This window comes from Phragmites australis, chromosome 14, assembly GCF_958298935.1.
Source record: "Phragmites australis chromosome 14, lpPhrAust1.1, whole genome shotgun sequence".
Taxonomy (NCBI): domain Eukaryota; kingdom Viridiplantae; phylum Streptophyta; class Magnoliopsida; order Poales; family Poaceae; genus Phragmites; species Phragmites australis.
In genome coordinates, this window is record NC_084934.1 from 1,896,060 (window position 1) to 1,908,969 (window position 12,910).

Sequence of the window (12,910 nt, forward strand, 5' to 3'; positions counted from 1 at the left end):
TCCTACTCTCCTAATATAGTGTTGGGGAGAGAGGAGAGACCATTTTTACATAGATGAGCAACATGAGACTAAAGTTCGTATTACTAATGGTTTCATGGGCTCATGCCTTATAGGCATGTCTATGATAAGTATCCAATATGAGTAACCTATTAGATAAGCCTATATTATAATATTTTCTTTGGACACTTATCCAACGTCATTCTCATGCCTCGTTAAAAACTCCTTCCAAATATCTAGTGAGAAAAATGACAAGAAGAAAAAATTACATAGCTTATGTTGCCTCATTAAAAGCCTTACATTGAGAAAACCCAGTGGAACAAACTCAATCAAGGGAAAATAGTACAACACTTGAATTAATTATGAGAATGAACTAGTTTGATGAAAAGCTAAAACCTCTTCCCGTGGCAAGCAAGTCTCTAAGCCTTCTCATGCGAATACCTCAGATGTGCTTCTCAAACGGAGGAGAAAGTAATGACTTTGTGAAACGATACGCAAAATTCTAACATAATGGGATGGCAAACAAAAATGAATCAAGTCAGGAAAGCTCACGGACAGACAACATGCCCTCAGTTAGAACTGAATTTGGATTATAGTATGTATCTCGAGCGTTTTTGTTATGTTCTGCAGTTGCTCATGCATCTAAACTAAGCACAAGATCCAATTCAGCCAAATAGCAACTATATGACAGAGGCAATTTGGAACTTCGGATGGTAGCGTGCTCATGCAGCATGCTACAGTGACATTCAAAATCAACTACTAAAAACAACAGTACACACAACTGGTAGGAAAGATGGAGGTTGCTTGACAACACATGAGAGCATTGGTGCCTTGCCAGAGTGAAAAGCCATCAAACAACTTCCCTGCACAACAAATAAAGATGCACATTAGCCACTGAGCATTTCATTTCAAGCACTTCCGTATGCTTAACCAAATCAAGACAGATTCTGGATCCTCATCACAAGCATTCAGAAAAATTTCTTTGTTATTTGGATTACTGAAAGCACCATATGCTTTGGTATTTTCCTCCTTGGTCACTTCCATTGAATTAAGAACAGATATGCACCTCTTGATTGAAAAATCAATACCTTGAGCAACCTCCTTTTCTCTTGCTAACTATGCAGCTTTATCCTCAGCATGTTTGGTTCTCATATCAAGGTATCTCTCCATCAGTCCTTCGATGTTACCACTCTTCTTCTACCTCTTTGGTTATTTTTCTTCTTTGTTTCTTGTTACATCAACATCCCTTCTTTGCAGCCTCTGTTTATTCCTTTCAACACTTGCATCTTCATCTTCAATTATTTACACTCTTGAATCTGCATCATCTTATCTATGATAAACCGAAGTCTCTTCCAAGTCTGGAAACATAACCTCGGTGTTAATGAGCTCATCTGCACTCTCAACTTGTGTAAGAACTAGATACTTTGGTGGTTGAGTAGAGGTGAAGCTGTAGATTTCTTCAGTGGTATGATCTACACAAGAAAGTTATAGTACAAGAAAGAGTAAGCAACATACAGTTCTCATAAAGCATGAATATTGATAACAACAATTATGACTTGTGGCAAAACTAACCATCATAAAGTTCTTTCAATGCATTAAATAGAGGAAAAGACTTTCTATGAAACTTCTTAGCTTTAGGAAATGACTGCACAATAAAAGTAAAACATTGAATGATTGAGGTGTATGATTAGAGTAATCAGCTATCTATTGACTTTCATAGTCCATCTGAGTTTGGCCAAAAAGTGGAGAAGAGGATGGGAACTTTGCAGTGCTCTCACATATCTTATGGTGCAAAGACTATCCTCATAAAGTCCTGTCTCAGATCTATTCCAAACTACACCATATGTATTTATTTGCTACCTGAAGCAATTCACTAGAAAATGTAGACTGCTAGAGCAATTTTTTCAGGCATGGTTATGGGCATAAGAAGAGATAATGATAATTTGTCTTTTATCCAAATGGATAATGAAGCTAGAGAGAGGAGATAATGATATGTGATATGAACTGTTAAGAAAGAAGTATTTAAGTGAAAAAGGATTTTATAGTAGCAGTGATACAAATGGATCCTAAATATGTTAGACTGCTGAGACTGCAAATCATATCATGTTTTAGTGCCTTGTGCCTAAATATGGTGGGTGTGGTCTTAGTGATGTTTTTTTGACCATCTTACCCTTATACATTGAAGCAGTTTATAGAGTTAAACTTAAAACAAGCAGGCAATATAGAAACCAAAATTTGATCTATATCTTGGCAGCCACATGCTGGTCACTATGGCTAACACGAAATGATTTTGTGTTTAGAGATAAGATTTTACACAATCTACAAGCTGTTGTTTATAAACTGACATCGTTTACGCAACGATGGAAAATAACTAACTACAAAATTAAGTAATGATCAAGAAATCATCTTACAATGATTATGTTGTTCCATATAGCTGGTTCAGCCTCAATCATACACCTCTAATCATTTCATGAAGCTCTATTTTGCTTCCTGGCCTCTTTTAGCATCCTATATTCTCTTTTCAACTCCTTTTCCTTCTCTTAGATTTGGGCCTTTGTAAAATTCCCATACTTATCCCTATCATAGAATTCCTTCACAATCTTGTTCCAAGCTTCTAACGACCATCTATTTTGACCCCTATAATCAGAGGTGTTGTGCTCATGCAACAACTCAACAAGGATCTTCTCTAGGACTAGATTCCAAGAGGCTCTTGATTTTTCTACATAAAACAAAGATCAAACATCAATCTTTTCCTACCAACAATAACTTAATAAGTTAAAAATAAAAGGTAGTCATACATCAAAACAATCGATCTCTTTTCCTAAGTTTTGTGTTATATTTTACCTGTTATCATTGAAATCACCCTAACTTGATTCCAGATTAGACTAAACCATGTGAATGCATCAAGTCAATCCCATCAGGTATTTCCAACAAACTGCACATATAACAAAACTGCTCATATCAACTCATATGCCAATCTATACAAGCAAAACACACAACAATACAAGCAAAAGTTGCTGAGAATGGCCCAAAAGCAATCATCTATACCATAACAACAAGTATTGCTGCTAGCATGCACTCTTATAATATATTCATAATTAGAAATAGCAGCAGGCACTCTTATAATATATTCATAATTAGAAATGTTATGTCTTAAGAGAACCTCAGAGACATCCAAAAAACAACTTGTACCAGAAAGTAACGAATTCAGATTCATATTCAGATTCAATAGCAAAAATATTTCTCCAACATGTAACAAATTCCAATTTGATTTCATTGCACCAGTTGCATACTTCTTGGAGAACCTCCATGCTTCTTTGTAGGACAGCTTTTAGGAGAATTTTTTTTTTTTTGCAGCTTTAAACAAGAGTATGGTTAACCTTGGAGAACCTCTTCCAAATATATAATATGTGAAAATATGCATAATATAATATTCATAATAGAAGAATTGGAGCAAATATATGTAAGATGAAACCAGCATAACTTGTTCATAACATAATATTTATAACATATTCAAGTTATTACAACTCACAAAATATCAAAACATATTCAAATGTACCACTTATTACAACCCATTACTTTCTATGTCGTTGGTAATCATTCCACATTTGTTATGCTATCATGTCTCTAAGATTGTTGCCTTAATCATTGCCTTGATCACCTTCTGATAGATCGATAAATTTTTGTGGATCAATATTATTTGGCTGGTCATCTAGCTATTGTTCATCTCTTAAATGATAGGATAATATTGTGCAACACAACATCAGCTACAGGTATCTTCACTTGGTTCTTTATTTTATGAAATATGGTAACCTTGAGGATAGGGAAGTGCTTCTTTAGAACCCCCAAAGCCCTTTCAACATGATTCCTCAATACCGCATGGCGATGGTTAAGCAGCTCCCGAACACGTTCCTCGCCTGTTAGCGCTGATGTATGCCGCCGCTTCTTTTTCTTTCCTCCACTAGAACCCAACAGATATAGTGCAGGAAAAATAAACATCATCGTATCATCATCATCCTCATCCCTCCTCTTTCTAATGCGATCCCTTATTCTCATAATCATTGCAAAACTAAAAAAGAAAGTCATATAAAGCAAAAGTGAACACCCATCAATAAAAACAAAACTTTATTTTAGCAAAGGATTAATAAAGGTCCATAGATAAAGAATTTTATTTCAGCAATAAACAATATAGATAATATTACAGGTCTAACAATATAGATAAACAACTTCAAGAAAAAGAGATAGAATAGATCAAGTACCACTTGGAGAGGGTACAGGTCCCAGGATGGTGGGGATTGGTCTTCTCCAACTCTAACTGGTGCAGGGACAATCTACGAAGTCGACACAATGTGCATGAGTAAAATTTAGAGATCGAGATGATCATAGAGGTCCTCTAAAACTTCCGCTCATAACTGGTAAAACTTTTTTCAGTAATCTCTATTTTCTATTACATATTTGATCTCCTATAAGATTTAGATTGTTGATATTCACTACTTGATAGTTTGATAGTTCACTCTCTGTGATATATTGAAGCTTAAGTTTCTAGTTAGGGAAGCGACCATTTGGTTGTTTATTACTTAGAACTGGAGTGGGAAACTATGATGCATTTTATTTGTAGTATGTAAGGGAAATCTAAGCTGTGTTAAGACTTTTAAAAAAAAAATCAATTGATCATATGAGAATATTAGATAAAAATGTAGTTAGTCATATAGAATCGTTATTCTGTTATAAAACATTATCTTAATAAGCGTGGTATAGTTCTTGTTTTCTTTTAGCTGTGCATCTATTGTTACTAAGGTACTTGAATAAACAAATTAGATAACTATATGCATATTTGTTGACTAAAGTTCCTAAACATTAGGTCTCTTCTACTCTTGCAAGGGAAAAGTGTTGATTTTGCCAAGCGAGCAATTTCTAGTACACATAAGTAGCGAATCCTACTAAATTTTGGAAAGTCTATAGCAAGAAAGCACATAAAATTTAAGCCTCTAACTTAAAGCTGAATACAGAGAAAGTTTCCATTCAATTCCATGTCATTTTAGTGGTTAAGTTCTATTGAAGCTTCCTGACTCTAATTAGTTCCTAGTTTCCTGTTTCACCGTTAGAACTTCACTGCTATTGACTATTAAGTATTTAATGAGCTTTTGAGTCATGCTAACTAGGACCATAAGCATCATAAGCTAAATCTATAGAAAAGTGGATGGAAGACACTCATTAAGATGCAAATTTTGCAAGAACAGGTCAGGGAAGCTCACAAGACGGGTGGTGGTGGTTATGGTAGAAGGGCGATGCGGTGGTGGGGCTGGCGAAGGAGAAGCTAACGGGGTTGGGGTGGGTGGGGAAGAAGAGATCGAGCAGGACGGGCATGCCAACAATGAGGTACTTGTATATGAGTGCCTGCTGCTCGAGCTCCGCCCACTGCGCGACCGTGAACACCCCCCCCCCGGCTACCGGTGGTGGTGCTGAATCAAGAATGCTAGGACGCAAATCAAGAACCCTAGACACGAGGGAACCCTAGCACTCAAGAAGAGAAGGGAAGGAAGAGGATGGCGACGGGATTACCGACGAGAAGGTGTCCACCACAGAGGATGGACGCTGGAGGGAAGACCGTCGCGTCGTCGTCACCTCCGAGTCGAGTCATGTCACGTTGCCATCGCCTCCGAGGATTTTTTGCACGCCTCCATAGTCGATGGTTTTTTCCTGGGAGGAAAATGACGAGATGGGCCGGGTTACAATCCCAGACAGGCTTAAAAAACACGTAAAAAATGCTAGGCTATTAACTTTTCCATGCTAGGATGATCCGCAGGGGTTGGGCTATGACCTCGGTCGTTCCCGGCCCAACCGAACAAGGCCTTAGGGGTTTTGTCCATAATTTTGGACCATTTTAGGGGGTTTGTTTAAAATTTTGGAACGTGATTATTATGCGAGGCATTTAAGGGGTGTTTCTACAAAATACGTTGACCACAATCAATCCTCAGGTGTGTAATCAGCTGCCGTGAGATCATAATTGTGTGGCCGAGATCGATCTACAAATCAGATGGTCAAGGATTATGACCTCACCATGGCCATCGCCATGACGGCTCCGTCTGGTCACCCAGCCCCGACGAGCCCACAACGATTCTCAAATCGCCTCCACCGGTCCACTCTATTACCCGGCGTCCGGCCAAAGCACCTGCACCTAGACAAGAAGAAGGTAGGATACGAGTTGGATAAATGGAGGCTGTGAGCTGCAGGCGCTGTACTGCAGCGGAGCGCAACGGCGTCCGTGCTAACGCCACTGCCGAGGCACTCACGAGAGTTGAGCTGACATAGGGCAGGCAAGCGATGGAGGCATCCACTATCGACTCTATGGCATTCCAACCAGGGTTTGAAAAACCATTAAAAACCGCTCGGTATTCACGAATATCGGTCAATTAGGTCTGTACCGTATTTAGAAATCGATCGGTTTTCAAATTTAAATTAAAAACTCACAAATCAAAAAATAAAAAAGCCATAAAAATTCTAAAAATTAGAGAAAATTCTATGACCTCATGTGAAAAACAAAATTCAAAAATAACATCGTTTGCATCCTATTTCATGGATAGGAAGTTTGAAATAAAAAAGAAAAATACTAAAAATGGGTCGTATGAACATGATGATTTGGCCCATTATATTAATAAAAAGTTTAACATGCAAACACATATTTTTTTAATGTAGGGCATATCTTAATAGGATCTTTAAAATTGGTTTTAGTTTATTTAGAGTTTTATTAATTTCTTCATAATTTTTACAAAGTTCACAAGCATAAAGTGAACATGTTAAGAACAACATTGTAATTAACTTTTTCATGTCTACCATTATTTTTTCTACATAAAGCATAGTATAAGTAAACTAATAAAAGTGGTTTCACAAATTTTGGATGTGTCATGTGTTAGTTATGAATTAATCTAGTTACAATACATGTTCACTAATTTTACATGTTAAAATAACTATTTCATGAGTTCATATATTTTTAAAAGACATAGGATCATCTAAGAAGACTAAAAAAATTAGTTTCACTATTTTTGGATTAGCAAAGAATTAACTATGTATTTAACTAGGTTTAGAAAATACATTTTCTCATAGAAAATATTCAAGTTTTTTATAAGTATAAATACTTTTATCATATAGATCATGTTACAAGAAAACCAACAAAATTTGTTTCACTTGATTTGAAGCTCAGATGAATTAGTTATTGATTTTACAAGGTTGAGATATTTTTTGGTTTTTTTTTAATTGAACTTCCATGGAATTCGAGAAATGCTCTCGGCAAATTGGGAAATTCGACCAGTTTTTAACGAATTCGTTCATAATGCAGAAAATTCGCTCGGTAAATCGAGAATTCGCTCGGTTTTTGTTGACTCGATTAGGTTGGTTTTTCTCTCCGATTTACAAATTTGATAGAGTGAATTTGTCTGAATTATTGCCAAGTTTTGATCGATTTTTTTATTTTCACAAATTTCAAAAAATCGTTGGGTCCCAGTTTTTGGTGCCAAACAATTTTGTAAACCCTGGTTCCAACTGAATCTTACTTGCTACCCCTCCATCCCAAAATATAGGACGTAATAGGATTTGGAAAAGTCAAATTTTGTAAATTTGATCAATAATTAGTAAAATTATATGCATATTTTAATGTATAAAAGTTGTATCGCTGAGTTCTCATTTTTTCTTTTTAATTGAAATCTTATATTGCGATTTTTAATGAATGATGTAATTCGGAAAACTTGATGCAGGTTTGAATTAAGGATCCAAACTTTATCTCCAGGTTGGCCATAATGGTGATGAGAAAACTGAATGTTGTGTTTGTATGTTTGAGCTTGAGAGAGTGGAGGAATGCGTTTGGTGTTGAACATCTCATCCAACGTCTCTAACGCTTTCTTGCGTGTTTTGCCGGATCTGTGTCATGCCTTCCTGCCTGTTTGCTTATGAAAATAATCGATTATGTTTGCATATGGATATAATTATTTGGCAACCTCCAATCAATTTAGAAACATGTAATTAATATGCGTTATCGGCATTACAAAATATTAATACACTATTATTTATTTCCATCTATATCCAATAACTAAACTTAATATATATCTCATATAATAATTAGATATAAAAATACAAGAGTTATGCATAAGCTTTTGATATCTACTGTTGTCGGAGGATGAACTCCTGTCGCAGGGATCCCGAGAGACCCCTTTTTAGAGATTCGGCCGGGGGATGATCCTGAACGATCTTGTCTGGGAAATAAACGGGAACAGAAATAAATGCAGTGGCTGATGGGAGATGATCGTCCTAGTGCGAGAAAGATGGGTGCACCGGGGTTTAGACAGGTTCGGGCCGTACGGAGGCGTAACACCCTACTCCTGTGTGAGTGCTATATCTATCCTTGAAGGGAATTCTTCAAGGATGTATCTGGTTACAGGGGAGAGCTGTTTACAAAGAGCTTGAGGCTCTCGTGTTCTAGCTTGGCTTGAGCTGGTTCGAGCGTGTGCATTGTCGGGTTTTTTTTTCTGTGAGCGTCTGAGTCTTCCTCTCTTTTACGTATTCTCCATCCTTTCCTTTTATAGGCGCGCCGACCTTGACTTATCCTGAATGGGAAAGAGGGGGCGCACGTGCCAAGGTGCCACGGAGAAAGGCGTCATCATTCCGCTTCGGCGAAATGACAGGGGCGGTGGAAGATTGCGGTGTGTATCCGACCATTCGCCACTGTGGAGGTCCTCCGGCGCCACTCAGGGGGCCCACCGGGCAGCCGCAGAGGTGCCTGGTGCGCCCACCCTGTCTTGTTCTTCTGTCGGGGCAGGGTGGCAGGCGGAGCGCTTCGATTCTGGCAACGTTATCCCGAGGCACCCGGGTGAAACGGGACGGGACCCGTGCATTAAAAGGACCCACGCCCCCCGGTCAGAGCATGACAGGGTCTGACACTGGGGCGTGGGCAGCTGAGAATGTCAGGATGTCAGGCCACGCGTGCCTATTAAATGCGGCATTCGCGTCTTTGACTGGCTGACACCCCGGCGAGGGGACCCTTTGGGTCGTCGAACGATCTTGCGCGAACCTTCGGGGAACCGAGTCATCGGGAGCTGCCACGTGCAGCCCCGAGCACTCTCTCCCGAGCACTTTGGTGAGACCTTCGGGGAACCGAGTCCTCGGGGGCTGCCACGTGCAGCCCCGAGCACTCTCTCCCAAGTACTTTGGTGAGACCTTCGGGGAACCGAGTCCTCGGGGGCTGCCACGTGCAGCCCCGAGTACTCTCTCCCGAGCACTTGGCTGTTTGGATCATCGGGGGACTACAGTACTCGGGGGTAAGTGAGAACCCTTCCGAGCACTTCCTTCCCGGTACTTGGACTCTGCAGATCATCGGGGAACTGGGATGCTCGGGAACCTAGAGGCTGCGGCCCCGAGCACCTTCTCCCGGGATTTAGTTTCTTCTTATCCTGTAGGGTGAACCTCGCGGGATGGTGACATGTGGCGGATGGCTGGCCCGGTCTCGGGACTCAGGGACCCCTGGTTCCTAATACACCGATAACCGTTCATGAGTCTTAATCACACAGCTCAAATTCGTTGATCCCCTCTTCCAGGCAACAACCAATCTCCTCACATATCTCAGCATGATATCATCTAACTCCGAACCCGCTTCGCCATCTTACGTGTCTGAAGTTAGCTTGATCTTATATCTTTTTTTTCCATTTCTTTCGGTATCATTTTCTTTCCATATGCAAAGATAAGCATATTTTTACTATCTCAAGTTAAGATGCTTTAGAGATGCATTATCATATTTTTATTTTTAATTATTTTTCTCATAAGAATTATTATCTCTATCATAATATTATTAATTATATGTGCACATAACAGGTGTGTGATTGTTACTATATATATAATAGTGAAACCTCTGCAGCTCACGATGTCGGGGAAACCAGCGAAGCACCAGAAAAGCTGTATCTGTTGATTGGGCCGTTAGCCTATATATGACTCTGAGACAAGGCCTTTTAGCACATCTGGACCCTCAAAATTAGCCCATTTACCAAAACTCTGTGACTAGGCCCATGAGTCCTTTGGGTTCGGCACCTCTAATAAAAAAAAGCTAAGTACAGTAGCTGTGAGTGCATGTGCATATGCATAGATAGATATAACATATACTAACGGTGGCGGACTACGCGAGCGCTCAGGCCTCCTGCCACTGTAGCATGATCATGACAGGCGGGTCCCGGTCCCCGCGCCCACCTCGCGCGAAGCCCAGAGAACTCCAGAGACTCCCCTCCGCGAGCTCCAGGCACCGACGGAAAAAATACTCACTACCTCCTTCTCCGGTGGCCACGGGCGCCAACGCCTCTCGCCTCTCGCCTTCGCCTCCTCGCGCGACGCCGCCGACCGAATCCACGCTGCCGCCACCAGGACCGAGCCGCCACCTCCCAGCTCCACCTCCCCATCGGAGCCGAGCCGCCGCCACCCGGATCCACCTCCCCGATGGCGCTGCCTCCTTCTTCGCTCACTCCGTCCGCCTGCTCCTCGCCCCTCCGCCTTACCCAACCGAGGTCAGCGGCTCGCCTCCTGCCGACGCCGGTGCTGGTCCGCCGCCTCCTGGCCTCCTGGGCTGCTCGGTGTGAGGAGCGCACCGAGCGGGGCCGCGGCGAGGCCGGAGCCGAAGCTGAAGCAGCAGGAGAGCTCACGCACCGCGCTCGATCTCGCCCGGATCCACCTCCTCCGCCGCCGGCCAAAGCCACCGGAGCCGCGCCCCACCGGATTCAAGGCGCCGCCATCCGAGCCCGCGCCACACTGAGCCACCGTCACGAACTGCTGCGGCGAGTGGCAGCTACGGACTCCGCCGGTAGAAGCCATTGAAGGTACGTGTTTTTTTTTTTCATCCTGAAACCTCTTATTTTAGAGCTGGATTAGCAAGATTTAGGGATTTTGGGTGATCAAAAAGAGTGATGTTAGCTGCTTCTGAACAAATTCGAGGGATTAGGCTTTGTAAAGTCGTCGGGTGCTTTTGTTTCCAGAAGTTTAATCAAGTTACCAATCTATTTAAGTGTGCTACCGCCAATTAAGATCCGTTATATGAAGATAGATGCAGCAGCACCTAAATTTATGAACCGCAAGGCTGCCAGCAGCCCCATGTTGAGCTCATTCTGAGCTAATCTTATTATTCATGTACAAATTCGTTTACTTTGCCGAAGTGGTAATGTGCCAGCACATGTGGCAAGAATCATACTGATTTGGTCAATTTATTGGATTCGTGTGCTCATGTAAAATTTGGTATGTTGTAATTTCGCCCAACTAATTTTACAAGGTATGATGGTTGGGTTCAGATTCTGGATAATTTGGTATACATTTATTTCCATTGACTAATCCTTTTGCATTGTGGCAGATAAATCTTTCATGAGTTCAGCAAACTGCATAGAGGCTAGGAATTGCCCAAACACATCAACAATGTCCCTATCCTGTACAACATTCACTTGCAACAGCAATGGAGAAAGTTCAGGTATGATTTCTCAGTTAATTATGAGGTATGAACGAACTATGTAAATGGGTATTGTATTTTGAAATCTCATAGGAAAGCCAAAGCTCACTTTTGGCAATGACATCAATGAGCTGAGTTTCAGAGTTTAGGGACCAAATTAATGGAGACACCGATTGCTGACTACATTGTTAGCCAGGTGCCTCAATTCTGCTTTGCTTCAGTTTAAGTAGTTTGATTTTAGTTATATGCAGTCTGCTGGCATGTGCATGTCATGATATCAACCTTTGTGTAGAGTCAACCTGATATATCCATGGGGCCATCTTTTGGAGCTGATGTTTACTCTATCCAAATTAGCCAGCCCAAGTGATGTATCCTCATTGCTATGATAATACTATATTGTACAATGTAGTCATTGATTTTTTTGGGTGAGATTTGTTAGTTCTGTCTGTGGATTGGAATGCCCTCAAATTTGATTTGGCCCAGATTTTATTTGTTGATCTGCTGATGGATACACTAACAATTTTTATTCACTCAAACTGTTTCTCAACAGTTGTTTATCCCCACTGACCAGGATATATGCATTTTTTTTGCTGTAGTTATAGTGAGACCAAAGGAAGTGACACTAACAGTTTTAATGGAGATGGCAGTCTTTAAAAGATCAGAGACTCAGAGTTGAGACATTGCCCCTTTGAATCATGTTCGCTTTGCTGAATGAGTTTGATTTGTTGACATATCATAAGGTACTATAAATTTATTTTATTCAGTTGTGTTCAATGTTGCTGTAAGCAAGTAATTGTATTATATAAATAAGGTTAGGAGATTAATAGTTATTTTGATTATCTAAATTAGTGTGTAATTTTGTTTCTTTATCTATTTCAGGGTATATAGTTCAGCTGTGTAGTTATAGAAGCAAATTTTCTTTTCTCAACAATAAGGAGGCAATAAAGTTTTGTGGTTATCATTAAAGCAGATTTCCTTTTAAGAAAATAACAGGAGAGCTACTATTTTATGATTAAAGCAAGAAAGTTCAGTACAGAAAGAATGTCAAAGTTATTATAATTTATGGAAACAAAGCTAAGCTGCTAGAGATAATATGATTTATCTACACTGAGTTTTCATCCTCTTGCATCTTCGAAGTTACAATTTACATAATTAGTAGCTTAGCAAAATAAATTTGTTCTATCATTTTAGGTGCAAATTGGTGCCATGTTTACAATTTTGTCCTGGTATTGAAGTCTTGACATATTAAATAAAAACTACAGCCACAACATTTTAATGAGTGTAGCTGTAAAATAGCCTAAAATAAAACTCATCTTATCCTTCAAATTAGAACTTATAAATCACACAATATTCCAGCATTATATTTGTTTACATTTGTTCGAAACAGACGCAGCGAAGCGCGTCATTCTGCCTAGTATGATATGGTTTCAGGGCAGGGCGATAGCCGAC

The 12,910-nt window shown here is 40.2% G+C and overlaps 1 long non-coding RNA gene and 1 pseudogene across 2 annotated transcripts; one reads left to right on the top strand and one right to left on the bottom strand.

Annotated features, from left to right (window-relative positions):
* Positions 1 to 1,323: 1,323 nt before the first annotated feature.
* On the bottom strand, positions 1,324 to 3,421 carry LOC133891197 (uncharacterized; annotated as a pseudogene).
* A 6,747-nt stretch (positions 3,422 to 10,168) lies between these two features.
* LOC133890136 (uncharacterized) lies at positions 10,169 to 12,684 on the top strand. Of its 2 annotated transcripts, XR_009904027.1 has the most exons (5): positions 10,169 to 10,844; positions 11,369 to 11,482; positions 11,555 to 11,657; positions 12,058 to 12,201; positions 12,341 to 12,684. It is a non-coding gene; the product is annotated as an uncharacterized LOC133890136 (long non-coding RNA). The 2 variants fall into 2 exon arrangements; XR_009904026.1 differs by lacking the exon at positions 11,555 to 11,657 and having other exon boundaries at positions 10,179 to 10,844; positions 12,341 to 12,677.
* The last annotated feature ends 226 nt before the right edge of the window (positions 12,685 to 12,910 follow it).